The 15,100-nt window shown below is 34.9% G+C and overlaps 1 pseudogene; it reads left to right on the top strand.

The window, feature by feature from the left end:
• LOC108712322 overlaps positions 1-15,100 on the top strand; it is a 144,403-nt pseudogene that overhangs the window by 99,281 nt on the left and 30,022 nt on the right.

Below are 15,100 nucleotides of genomic sequence, written 5' to 3'. Positions count from 1 at the left end.
AGCTTTAACACTTTGTAATCACAGAGTCCATATACTGTACATACAGTAGTATGAAGAAGTCTGCCTTCCGAAGATTATGAAAATATACCTGTATAACGTAGGGTGATATTTCTCCCCTTTTCCGGGCTAGCATTTACTCAAAATAGTATTGTATTACAATCTTATAATGACTAGGAAAAAGGTGTGATGCAACTTTTATTTTAAACTTTTCTATTTATTAGATCACTGTCCAGATGTGATTTCCAAAGCTTTGGATAAAAAAGTCTGTTAAATTATTGATCAAGCAAGCAATCTGTGTTGGTACACATGTTGCTGTTCAAGGGCAACCAATTCATTAAACAAGGGCACACCTGTCTTCACACCCCACTCGCAGCACACGCTTAATGGATATTTCTCTTTGAGCACATATAAAGGAATCAGTGGCACAGAGTCATCAGTTTAACCCTTCATTCTTAAGCATACCCTACTGACCTAAAGCAAACCTACTTAAAGTGGAAGTGTATGTCAAATTATATGTTATATCTTGCAGTGCAATGTATTCTAACCTACATGCGCCAATATTTAACACACAATTTACCACGTTCCTGGGCGCCGGAGGAGGACCTGTTACAGACAGTTGTATGTATTATGGCAAAATGCACCTTGGGATTATGTAACAAAAGCTGGATTGTTTGTAATGTGTTTCCCATGACCTTAAGAGGCAAACAATGGTGGGCTAAATGTGACATTTTCATATCAATATGCAAGTATGGGATCCGTTATCCGGAATCCAGAAAGTTCCCAAATTACGGAAAGGCCGTCTCCCATAGACTCCATTATAATCAAATAATCCAAGTTTTAAAAAATGATTTCCTTTTTCTCTGTAATAATAAAACAGTACCTTGTACTTGATCCCATTCCCAACTAAGATATAATTAATCCTTATTGGAGGCAAAACCAGCCTATTGGGTGTATTTAATGTTTACATGATTTTCTAGTAGACTTAAAGTGGGAAGATCCAAATTACGAAATGACCCGTTATCTGGAAAGCCCCAGTCCCTGAGCATTCTGGATAATAGGTCCCATACCTGTACCACCTCATTCCTACTTTTTTCATTGCTTAAACAGAGGTATACCTTATTAAGCACCATGTAATAAAAAGGCACTAAGTTTGCAGCAAACCATGAAAATCAATAAGATGTTTGATTTGAAACAGGTGACCAGTAAATACTACCTATTGATTGGATGGTAAAGGTTACTGCACCATGGCAATTTTAATAGGCCTCATTTGTGAAGCCAAACACAAAAAAAGCAGCAATCTCCCATTTTTTTGCACTTTGCATGCTGCGTTCGGCTCTGGGCAAATAGCCACAGGCCTCTGTGGCATGGCTTCTGTGTTGGCTCAGGATACTAAAGAGGCAGTTGGGGAAGGCACCTAGGCATCCCCTTGTCTGCCCTGTACTTTAAATGGAACTTCATTTCCATATTGTAGTAGGAAGCGACAGGATCAGGTGCTCACTGCAGAAAGCAGCAAATCTGGAAGCTCTGTAAGATAATAATAAGGGGCACACTCTTGCACTTGCACCCCCAAAGTTTGTAAATTATTTGTTTTTATTACAAAACACCCAGTTTCAGCTGAACTCAACAATGTTTTGCCCTTAGGCTATCTCAGGAAGGTTTCTTCATATTCTTAGTTTCCTTAAGAAGGACATAGTTATTTCATACAAATGTGTAAAGAGTTAGTAGTGTAATAAAATGCTCAAAGTTTGCACCAGGTCTTGTTAGATAATTACTTTATAATAAGTGACCAGTAAATGTTATTTGTTACTGTAGGTTATTCGCAGGGTAAACATTGCCACTTCTAATATATTACCCTAGTTGTAAATATCATGTTGATATATAACTGGTATTTTATATTTAGTACAATATAAGGCAAATTTACACTAGAGCAGAAACCCACAGCAAATTTTATCTTTCATTATTGTTCCCATGACTTGTTGAACTAATCACTGGTTGATGTGGGTTTCACCCATGGTTCAGATTTGTCCAGGGTTAGCAATGAGCCTTACATGTCCTGGTGTAGCAGCAAAAAAAAAAAAAATCAGGGTGTGAATAAACAGCTTAATTGCACAATACCATTCATAATATTTTGATACAGGAAAGGTCCATACTGTAAATAAGACCTATGTTTCTGCCAGCCAATCTGGTGTGGTAGGGGTTAAGCAGGCAAACAGTATTATTCTTGCTTTGCAAAATGTACACTGTATAAATAGTACTAAATCTGGCATTTCTCCATACCAATATTGCTGATATTACATTGGAAATGACATCCTGCCATTAAGTATTTTGATCACCAAAATAGAAATTGTATTTTTGTTGTTCCTTTTAATGTTTGTAATACAAATATAACATTCCACACAGATATATTTCATTATCCTATGGTAAAGAGCTCTGTACATTTACAAGAGCAACCACAAAGAATAAAGGCGTGTCCCCAGTCCTTTCTGTAATAAAGTAGCTGTTCATCTGTGGTCAGAGATCGCCATAAAAGTCCTTGAGTTCCTTTACTTTATTTTGCAGAAAGGTCATCAGACAGCCTTGCATCATCTGACTCTATCAATCAAGGGCCTCAACCACTGCTTTCTGCTGAAAGCTTTCCTGTTTGGCTCTGTTTTTCATAGACAGCTCAATAACTTGTCTGTGAAGCTGTGATAAATGTGGCATGTTCTCTTAAACTGTTCCTTTAACATTGGGCAGCATTTCAATACACTCTTCCCTGTGCAAAACAGCTTGTGTTAGAGGCAATTGTTTATTTACACAAAAAGATTATCATAATGACTTTCCTTTTTTACCATCCATTCCTTGTATTCTATATGTATAAATGCATGAATGTATGTGTATGTATGTATGTATGTATGTATGTGTATATATAAATATATATATATATATTTTTTATGCTCAGCAAAACATACTGTAAATTAGACCTGCACAGGGCTGGCAGCAATTCTAAATGATTGGTCAAGCCTTTGTATACCAGCTCACTAATGTAGCCTCTCTCATCCAAGTGGCTTGCTATTAATAGTTTCTTCAAATGCTACACATCAGGAAGCGTTTCTTTTTTCTCACCTTCTTAAATGGGTTTAGTGATGTTCTATAGGAACAGTTGTCAATATCACTAAACTGTCCCATTTTTGCACAATTTTCTATCTATGGAAGAAGGCCTGAAATAGAGCTATTATAGCAAATGAATAACTCTTCCCTCTAAAAGAGTATGGTTCTTTCAAATCAGGTTAGAGGTCAATGGCAGAGCAGGGCAGGAAAGCTCACACTGCAGCTGCCTGCAAATTAACTGCACCCACTGCTCGTTTAGAGGGCAAAATTGTCTTTAAACTGAACATTGCTAGGTAGATATATATATCTTAAGCTGGCCATAGACGCAAAGATCCGATCGTACGAATCATCGTACAATCGGACTTTCCCATCTCCCGATCTGCCACTAACCATTCCAATCAATTAAAGTAGAAAAGAACAGATCAGCTGATGTTCTGCCCCTTATAGCAATCGTACGGAAGTTATGTCCGACCAAAGCTAGTGACAGTCTCCCTCTGAAAATCGTAAGATTGGCAATACATGCAGAGATATTATCGGCAGCCGACAGAAATCTTTTAACCTGTCCGATCGACCAAACGAACGATCTCTGCCAAACAAAAATCCGAAAATCGTACAAATCCTCGATTCGTACGATCAGAACTTTGCGTCTATGGCCAGCTTTACAATCTGTATATAGTTCTATAGGCCAAGGAAACTTTAAATTAATTTTAATTATTTTACCCACTATATCTGCATTCTGGGACCACAATCACCTCTTTTGCAAAGGGCCAAAAGGAAAGGGGTATGTTAAGGCTCACTATACCCCATTAAGTCTTCACAGGTATAGGGTGATGGAACCCTCTGCTTTCTACTGTTGCATATAGCATAATCAATGCAACTTCTGTGCTTTTCATGTCTATACTTTGACATCTATCTGTGCTGCTTTGACTCTGATCCTCATTGGTAAATTATCCATGCTATATATAAGGAACATATATTTACTTTGCATGAATGCATGGTATTAGAGGCAATGTTCACCTTCCTTTTTTTTAAACATTTACCCCTATATATAATAAAAGGCACTAAGTTTTGCCAAATGTTTGCCTAATGTTTCCTTTTAACAGGTGACCTGTAAATGCTACCTGCTGATAAGTTGTTAGTGATTACTGCTTCTCTGCAAAGTTAGTGCTTATGATGATAATGATTATAAAATTTGTCTCAGAATTTGTCTTATTGCATTCTTAGTGAATTAATTCAAGACTGGGGCAAGCTAGAATATCTGACAAGTAAAGGCCCCTATCTACAGTATTTCTCCTGTAATGTCATTGATGGGAGCATGAAAATCAGGAATTGGGCAGGGCACCTATTGGCTACGTAGACATATGAATCAGCCATAATGCATAAATGCTTGTGATCGTGAACACACAAGGGCTAATATTAGCTGCTTTCTAAGCCCATCAAGACAGAGTCATTAGCATTTTGGAGCAGAAATGGGAAAACCAAGGTCTGCTGGACCAATATATGGCTGAATATCAGACAGATATCAATCAAGCAGGTTTGAAAATGCTTCCAGATGTGGATCTCTATAGGTCTCCATTATGATCCAATAGTTGGCACAGTGGGCAAAAAAGCAAGGTCAGCAAGCAGATCTTTACTCAAACTAGCAAACCTTGTAGTGTATGGCAAGCTGGACAATGAAAACTGATAGAGGTATGTTTATAGTAAGCAATTTAAACAGGTAAAACACATTTAATTAGAAATAATTAATTCTGTGTAGACACAGCAACACCGCAAATAGTACGATCGTACGATCGAATGAAAAATCGTTCGATCGAACCATTAAATCCTTTGATCGAACGATTAAATCCTTCGAATCGTTCGATTCGAAGGATTTTAATCCATCGATCGAATGATTTTTCTTCAACCTAAAAATTGTTACAAAGCCTATGGGGACCTTCCCCATAGGCTAACATGGCACTTCGGTAGGTTTTAGGTGGCGAACTAGTGGGTCGAAATTCTTTTTAAAGAGACAGTACTTCGATTATCGAATGGTCGAATATTCCAACGATTTTTAGTTCGAATAGTTCGAATCTAAGTCAAAGTCGTAGTCGAAGGTCGAAGTAGCCAATTAGATGGTCGAAGTAGCCAAAAAAATCATTCGAAATTCAAAGTTTTTTTTTTCTATTCTTTCACTCGAGCTAAGTAAATGGACCCCGTTTTGTAAAATGTGTCCCATGAAAAAGTATAGTATAGACTAACACAATACAGTAAAGATATCAGTTATGTCACTAAAGTTGTGTCTGTGACTTTGTAGATGCTTTTATATGGGTTGCACTAGTCAGAGGACTGCAAAAAGAAACTATATTGTCTAGCAAGCCTAAAACTATATTTTTTGTGGTTTTAAGTGTATTCTGGGTGTACTTGGCACAGCAATGATCCAACCAATTTGAAGTGAAAAAATAACTTGTTTCAGCTTTGCAGCATTGAATATGTAGTCTTATCAGCAGTATACTACTATCTCATTTTAAAATTAAAAAAACAGTAAACCACTGCTGTACATTTTAACACCGCTGGTTGCATTTAATATTGGTAAAGTTGTTGATGGTTCTGTGAAATATTCTCAGAATATTCCCCCTGGGGTTATTTTCTTTATATTCAATGGGATAAGGAATAGCTGTCTCCCTCACTACACTCTGATAGATGGCCACAGCTTTTGCACACTGCTTATTTGCTTCCCTTCTCAGCTGGCTTTCTGAATCTACCAAAAGTAAATGATGTTACTCTTATCAATGAATATGTCAGGGTTACTTAAAGATATCGCTAAAAGCAAAGATACGATATAACGTAATGTAGATAGACCAGCAAAATAATGATATAAAGTAAAGTAAGGCTTTTGTCAAGCAGAACAAATAGCAGTATCCCTTCATGCTGCGCCATGTGATAAAATGTGTCTATGTGAAAAAAGGTTGATATAAAGCAGTATGCCATAGTAATTTTATGTCAGATATGCATCTCTTTTTCTGTTTGTATGGGGAGTGATTGATCCCTCCCAATCCTAAAAGAATGAGCAAAAGGAATCACAAGTAGGGAGGGAGCAGAACTTGACAACGCTGCCTATTATATTTATAAATTATTGCTGCACATTAAACTGATTAAAAATGTGTACTTATTTAAACAGGAATCACTTTATGCTATTATACAATATATAGGATTATGAACAAATAAAATGATTTTAATAAGATTATATAATTAGTCCAGAGTTATGAAAGGTAGCTCAGGTTAATAATTTGGGAAAAACAAGCATTGAAGGGATAATTAATAATGATTTGTAGGTTGGGTTCAAATGAAGTGAAAAAAAAAACGAGTGAGCTCTTTAATTTCTTTAACTTGCTTGTGTTTTCTTGCATTGATTTTTCCCTATCTACAGTATCTATCTATCTGTCTGTCTGTATCTATTTATCCATCTATTATGTATTTATCTAATCTCTCTCTCTCTCTCTCTCTCTCTCTCTCTCTCTCTCTCTCTCTCTCTCAATTAATCAATCAATGTATCCATCTATTATCTATCTATTTTCTCACTCTCTCTTTCTCGGTCTATCTATCTATCATCTATCTATCATCTATCTATCATCTATCTATCATCTATCTATCTATCATCTATCCTTTGTTCTACAATCACACATGCAAATATTCTGGCATATAAATATGTTGTCTATGTATAGAGAATGCAAAAATCTTAGGGGGTTATTTACTAATTTTATTTTTCAAAATGTATTAAATTCCAAGGCTGCTAAAAGCCTGAATCTAAACATACTCCATCTCAAACCTGCCAGGGTCATGTAGAAGTCAATGGCACATGTCCCTTTTACAAATGGAAGATATCATGATCTGTCAAAATTATTTTGATGCCCATTGACTTCAATGCGTTTCACGATTTTTTCACTATATCACTAATTTTTCGGCAAAGCGAAACAGGACAGATTCACCCATCACTAATTATAAAGTAGTTACAGATATCAGAATACTATATTCATTGTTATGTGTTGATCTTATGTGTTGAGTAAGCTTTTTTTTTTCCCTTCCCCCTTCTAATTTGAAGAAGACATCACAGTCCTTTGGGATTAAGTCTGATTAGTGTATTTTGTGGACTATTTACACTGGTTTTATTTGAAATCAGGTCGTGAGCCATCCTTTTATTTATTTATTTCTGTTTCTCTTTAACTGGAACAAGAATATTTAAGTCTCTTCAAGTCAAATGTTCCAGCTGTTTTCACGGCTTAAATAAGAAGCCAGACAACATTATTATGAAAGGTCTCAACCAGATTCCTTAATCCTCTTTTTTTTCATTAACACTCTAGTTGTTTATCCACACTGTTAAGAACTGAATGTGTCACAGATGTTCACAATGTTACATAGTGTCATTTGTTTAGTATTTTTGCATTCCTTGTGATTTTTACACAAATGTACAAAATGACACTGTAAAGATTCAGTGATTTATTTTCCATGGGGCTTTTATGCACATTTATATTCCATATAACAACATATTTTAAAGGAGATTTTTTTTTGTTTCAGTAGCTTGCATTATTATATAAAGCTAAACACAAAGGTTTTGTGACTGAGACATGCTCATTGTATGTAGAGTGAAATAATTTTAAATAACTATGTATACATAGGTTTTGGAAAAGTGTATGGTATTTCACTATAAAATAATGTTATCAATGTAGGTAAAACAGATTTATCAAGGGTCAAAGAGAAAATTTGAATTTGGAATTCGAATATTAAATTTAAAAATTTGTATTTTTGAGTTTATTTTAGTGTAATTCACTAGAGAATAGTTAAAATTCAATTTGAGTTATCATGTACTTTAAAAATTCAAATTTGACTATTCACCACCTTTAACCTGCGGAATTGCTGTTTTAGCCTATGGGGGATGTCCTGGAATCAATTTGGAGTTGTTTGGGACATCCTGAAAACCAATTTTTTTTCACCGAAAAAACTCAAATCAAATTCGATTCAAATTCCATTCGAGTTTGCGGGTCGATACCATTCACCTGAATTTGATTTTTTTTTCGTAAATTTGGAGTTCATGGGAGTTTTTACAAACTCCCATGAACTCTAAGGGGCAGATTTATCAAAGGTTGAGGTGAATTTTCGAATGAAAAAAATTCAAATTTCGAGCTATTTTTTGTGTATTTCAACTAGGGAATAGTCCTAATTCGATTTGAATTTAAAAAAATTAGAAAATCGAAATTTATCATGTACTGTCTCTTTAAAAATTCAAATTCGACCATTCGCCATCTAGAACCTGTCGAAATTGCTGTTTTTTCAATTGGTGAACTTTGAAAAATCAAAGTTGTTTTGGGAAAAACTTTGAATTGAATTTGATCGAATGCACTATTACTTCGAATTTGGCTGATTACGGACCTATTCAATCGAAAACTGACCTATTCGACCAAAAAAAACCTTCGACTTAATTTCAGTTGGTCTTTTTGGATTTTGACGCAGCGAATTTTCGTGGGCGTTTCGCAAATTTATTCGCTGGCGGCGAATCGCGCAAATTCACGCCTGGCGAATAAATTCGCCCATCACTAGTCCTCTGCTTAAAAATGTTCTTTTGCATAGTAACAGATATTTTCCAATATACATTTACCATTTCAGTGGTTTTATTAATACTTGTAAATGTGATTGCTATTGAAAACAGTTTCTCTCTGATGTTTACTTTTTCTGCACTCCTGGCTTTGGAGCTGGAAGAGGAGCTTGCATAGAGTTTAAGTGATCAGCCTTTGATGTAGCCTTTTTCACGTAACAAATCTCACAATTTTAGAGTTTTTTTAGATATACAGGAAAATCAATTGAGATTCGAGATTTGTGAAAAAAAAATGAAATTCGATTGTTTGTAAATGAACCCCCCTAGTATGTATGTTTTAATATGTATGTCCTATGGTCTTCATTATTATGAGGGGCAAACTTAGGGTCACTCTCCCTGTCTAGAAAACAAATGTTTATTACTTATCTTTCTATCCAGGTCAATCTGTACTACAGTCTCTTGTTTAAATAAGTGCATGGTTGCTAGGGTAATTCGAACCCTAGCAACCAGGTTGTTGAAAGTGCAAAATCAAAAGCTGCTTAATAAGTTAAATAATTCAAAAACCTCAAAAATTCAAAAATAAAAGCCAATTTCAGTTTCTCTAATGTCCCTCTGCATCATACTAAGGGGGTTATTTATGATATTGATAATATTATAATTTTAATATTTTAATAATAAATCTGACTGAACTAGAATCCATGATGTGACCTTATTTATTATTAAAAAAAAATGATTTAATAGGCTTGGGGACAAACTCGATAAAACTAAGTGAAAATTTGGATCATACGATTTTTTCAGTATTTTTTCCCAAATTGCTCTATTGCTCTAATTGCTCTATTTTTTTCAGACTTTTTCCCCGAAAAGCCCGAAATTGTCAAGATTTTTGTGCAAATTCCAGAGCAGACCACAGAAACTTCCAACATGCTGAGATGCTGAATTTTCAGGTTCTGACTTTTCCCATCCTTGGGGGTATAATAAGGGGCAAATTTACTTCGAATATCAAAGTCGAAGGATTTAGCGCTATTCGTTCGATCAAACGATTAAATCCTTCGAATCGTTTGATTCAAAGGATTTTAATCCATCGATCGAACGATTTTTGTTCGACCAAAAAAAGATAGCAAAGCCTATGGGGACCTTCCCCATAGGCTAACATTGACTTTGGTAGCTTTTAGGTGGCGAACTAGGGGATCGACATTTTTTTTTTAAAGAGACAGTACTTCGACTATCGAATGGTCAAATAGTCAAACGATTTTTAGTTTGAATCGTTAGATTCGAAGTCGTAGTCGAAGGTCGAAGTAGCCCATTCGATGGTCGAAGTTACCAAAAAAAACATTTGAAATTCGAAGGTTTTTTTCCTCTATTCCTTCACTCGAGCTAAGTAAATGGGCCCCTAAATGTCAAAAAAAAATTTCCCCTAAAAAAAAAAATGGATTTTATAGTAATAAAAACTTTGAGTTTTTGGCATTCAGACTTTAATAAATAACCTCCTCAAAGTTAAGCACCTTTTTAAAGCTTACTGAAATCATGAGTCATGCATTTTCCTTCATCTAATAGTTAAAAATCAAAGATTAGGGATATAAAAAAAAGAGTAATTTTTTAATGTGTTTTTTCTTAAAGCAACTTCTTACAAAGATGTGAAGTGGTGTACACAGCTTTTTGGCGAATTTCATTTTACACAGCAAAATTAAAAGGCCCCAAAGTGTTTGCAAGCAACAACATTTCAACAGAGCATCTTTCAAACAAGTAGCTTAGCAAATTTATATTTTATGTTTCACGGTACTTCAGTAAAATTGTGGTTCCCATGCAGGTTAAAAAGAAAAGTAAAAAAAATATGAAGCTTTATAAGGTTGTCTGTGCAAAACACTCAAGTCCAGATATCATACAGCACAGTTGTTTAAAATAAACTAAAAGAATATTACCACACTTTTTTTTAATCAAACAAAACATATCCTACTTTAACAATGTGCTCTTTGATGTTGCTTTTGGCCATTAGCCTACTGTCAATTTTTAGTGCAAAAACACATCCTGGGAATGGAAATCAGACACATTAGATGTGCAGTTTTCGGGCAGAATACTGTTTTAAGATCTCAGGTTCAAATATAGCTTCAATTTAATTATTCAAGTATACATTTTACTGTCAAACCACATTGAACATAACATAAAATTGTTGGTACCTTTGGGCAATAAATCTTTGCCAGTCTCCTAAAGTTGTTATGCTGTCGTATTTCACTTTGTCATGTTGATTCCCATGGTGTAGGAAGTCTTTGTATGCAGGGAGTAACGCACTGTCACCTTCATAGTTACAAATGCATTCAGTGTTTGGCTGGTAAACTATGGGAGTTTGAGCATTTTGTTATTCTCAAGTATTAAATTGTGTCACACTTAAATATTAGATAATGATATATTTATTTGGGGGGGGGTTAGTATAGTTTATATGTGTGTATGTGTTTATGATTTAATTACAAAATTACAGGGACTTCACAAAAGTCTACATTTAAACTAAAAAGACAATGAGCATTTTTTGCCATGAATTCCCAGTGTAAAGACTGTGGATGTGCTGCATAAAATTGCATGCTCTTCAATTCATTTCCAAATGATACACTTCAATGGAGTCGACAATATTCATTGAAGTGTATGGGAAGAAAGTTGTGCAATTATAGTGAACTGTAACAGTCACCATTGTAGTAGTGTTGGACTGGTCAGCCTGAAAAACACAGAACCTATGGGTTTATGTGCAGCTCAAGCTGAGAAATACCAGCCTACTCAATTATGGGTAGAAATACTTGGTGAGCATTATGGTTGTGTCCTAGTGACCCATACAAAGTCATCAGGATCCTCATCTTGTGGGTTTTGTGCAAGGTAGAAGTATTCAATAGAATGTACATTTTCTGAGGAACAGTTGTAGCATAGTAGAAAGGAGTTTTTCTAACAATATACAGCATTATTTATGCTATTGCAGAGCCAAGTAATTTGACTCAAATGTATTTTACTGAAGTTGTGGTTTTGGTAAAATTTCTGAAGTTCACTCATTGCTACTAGTAGATACCTGTAACTTTCTTTAGGGCTCATGTTTTTTTTATGACTACGATGTCATAGTGAGAATCGTAGTCATAAGGTCCATGGCATAAGGGTGTTTGTGCTTGCTACAGTCCTGTCAGGGAGTATCACTCAATCAGTGTCCAGCTCTGCATGCAACCTCATTAGTAGGCAATAAGCTGCCTATGAAAAACACTAGTACTTTGAAGTGTGTATCACTCTGGGATTTTGATGTCAGTGTCCCCAAACAATACCAACGTAATAGTGCTAGAGGATTACCCATTGAAGTAACAAGAATTCACCAACGCAGCTTTCCATTAGAGGATTGCAGCAATCACAAATGCTTGTGTGTCGTTGGCCCACAGTATTGCAAGACTGCCGCTTTAAGGTTACCACACAGGGAGGTTAATAGCTGCTATTTATATTTGATTAGACATGAGTCCACTTTCCCCATAGGAAAATAAGAAACAAAAAACTAGAAGTAGGGATATTCTGTATTTGACATGGTGGCCCAATAGCAAATGTTTCTACAGAAAATGTCTTCCGTTAAAAGAACCCTGAAAATAGTATTTTACGCAACCGCTCACTCATCATTAACTAACAAAAATCAATTAGTATGTGAGGCTATATCAATATCTGTAAATAGCGTATAAACAGTATATCAATTAAATAATTTAATAAACAGTTCGTTATAAAAGCCTTCCATAGATTTTAAAATTATGTTTGATGATGCTTGTTTTTTCAGTGAGACACTAAAGAAATGTAGCTCAATATGACATGATATGAAATATGGATACTGTAGATAACCTTCTTTTTGTTTTTTGGGCCAAACACAAAATTTCTCTTTATCTTAAGTTAATCCGTTTTATCATTATACTTACTGCGTTTCCAAGATTCATTTTTGAAGCTAACCTTTGACTTGGCTTCATTTGTAGCACCAGGGGCAGTAGTAAAATGTGAAAGTGAATCCAAGTCTGAGAAATTCCAAGAAGATGAGGCTGCGCAAGAAAAATGTGGATTGGAGGATTCTGATAGTCCAGGTAAGAGGGAGAGCTAAAATATAAAAAATATATGTTTGGTGGGCTCATCAAAATGCAATGCACTGATATTTCTTAGCAGCTACAGCATCAAATTAATAGCCACCTCCATAGGGTCACAGAGCAGAGCTTTTTCATTTTGCTCTTTCATCAAGATTTGAAACTATGGATTGGTCAAAGGCTTTATGGCTAAAAAAAGAAAGCTGACACCACCACTTCATTATAATTAGTTTTAGACTAAAAATTTTATTAATATATATGTGAGGGCCAACCTTTGAGCACACAGTTGGTGTTGGAATATCTTTGTCTCAGAAATGGGCTAAAAAGCATCTTATAAAGTGTAGCTTTCATTCACATTTTCAAATGAATAGTCTGTGACTCCTGTTATAATATATATATATATATATACAGTATATATATATATATATATATATATATATATATATATATATATATATATATATATATATATATATATATATATATATATATATAAATAAACTACTGGATAGGTGCAATCAGAAAACAATGGAAATGCCTACAGTAGGTGTTGGAACATATATATCATTATCAATAGAGCAAAGATATCCGCACTCATAGGTCTTTTGTGATGAAAAAATGGGTTTATTCAACATTTCGGCTCTTAGACTCGAACCCTTCCTGATGACGGCTCGTGTCTATATTATATATATATATATATATATATATATATATATATATATATATATATATATATATATATATATATATAATATTTTTGTTTTTTAGTATGTTGTATATGTAGTTTCAGATGGCAGGGCTCTCAGATTTGGGGAATTTGCATAAGAGGACATTATCTTATTTTTACTTTTGTGCTAAACGTGTACTGTATCAGTGGAATCTGTGAAAGTGTTATCTGTTGTATAAGGGTTTGTTACTCTAATTTCATATTAAAAAACCTTCTGTCATTGCCATCTCTGTACATCACATTTCTGATTCATACTTTCTGCTGCCTGTCAGCTTAGTTAAGAAATTTCAAAGACTTGTAGCTATGCTGACAGGGGGCAGCTGCAAATTGTCCCTTGACCTGTCCCCAAGGAAAATGGTTGAGATTTCATTTATACATGAAGAGTACCAACAAAACTGTAGCCACAGTCAATTCCAGATTTACCTAGGATGCATATTATTATACAGTGCATTCATTCAAATTACTTGGACATTCACCTTACAGATATTGTACTTAGAGGTGCAAGTAATGTCTATAGTGCATGCTGCAACACATTTGACACAGATGAAGCAGCAATAAAGCAGCAGTAAATTTAGACAAAAAAGGTAACTAATCTATTAATAGCTAAAATGATTTGTCAAAATGAGTAAAAGGTAATTGTAAAATGAATTGTTAAAATTCAGATTTAACTATGCTGATAAAAATTATTTTAATAATTCACACATTCCATGAAAGGGCTGCAATGTTATCAACTAAGGTGGCTTATAATCAGAGTATGACTGAGTTCTTCACAGTCATAACAAGTCTACATTAAGCCTACCCTAACATTATGCCATTCAAGTGGTTGGGTTAGCTCAACCTCAGGGATTCATAGAAAACTCCTTACGATATACTTGAGGCCTTATTATCAAAATCTGAATTAATCTGAGTAACTTAATTTAAAAAGTCCAACCAAACTAGAATCCACAATTGGAGCTCATTTATTATAAAAAAAACCCCCACCAGTTAATCGGATCGGGGACTAACCCAAAAAAGTCGAGTGAAAATGAATTCAGACTTTTTCCTAAAAAAGCCTGATTTTTTTGGATTTTTGCCCGAAAAGTCTGAAATAGTTGGATTTTCAGGCTAATTCCAGCACAGACCACAGAAAATTCCAAATAGGATAGGGATAGCTCCAATAGACATATAAACAACCTCGGTAGGTCTGAGATGACGGGGGAGGGTGGCAGATTCTAACCTCCAGTAGGCAAATGCATTGACTTCTTTTAACTCCTGGACCCTGGAGTGGGGGGGGATAAATAGAACAAACATGCCTTTAACAGTTGTTACATTTTTATCTCCATAGACTAGAGGAAGTCTTAATAAATAAAACCCCAGCCCTACTCATGTGAGCCAAATCCCCTTACCTTTGTTTGGGTAGGTGTGTAAAAAGGAATATATGTTTTATGTATTTACCCTTAACATTTCATACCCTTCTTAGACTAGAGGAAGTCTTAATAAATAAAACCCCAGCCCTACTCATGTGAGCCAAATCCCCTTACCTTTGTTTGGGTAGGTGTGTAAAAAGGAATATATGTTTTATGTATTTACCCTTAACATTTCATACCCTTCTTGCTGTGCCTAACTACATTCTGTGGATAAAACTTATATATGTATATAGGTAGA

This window comes from Xenopus laevis, chromosome 3S, assembly GCF_017654675.1.
Source record: "Xenopus laevis strain J_2021 chromosome 3S, Xenopus_laevis_v10.1, whole genome shotgun sequence".
Taxonomy (NCBI): domain Eukaryota; kingdom Metazoa; phylum Chordata; class Amphibia; order Anura; family Pipidae; genus Xenopus; species Xenopus laevis.
Note: the sequence above shows the minus strand (reverse complement) of the source record. Positions and strands in the feature narration are given on the sequence as shown.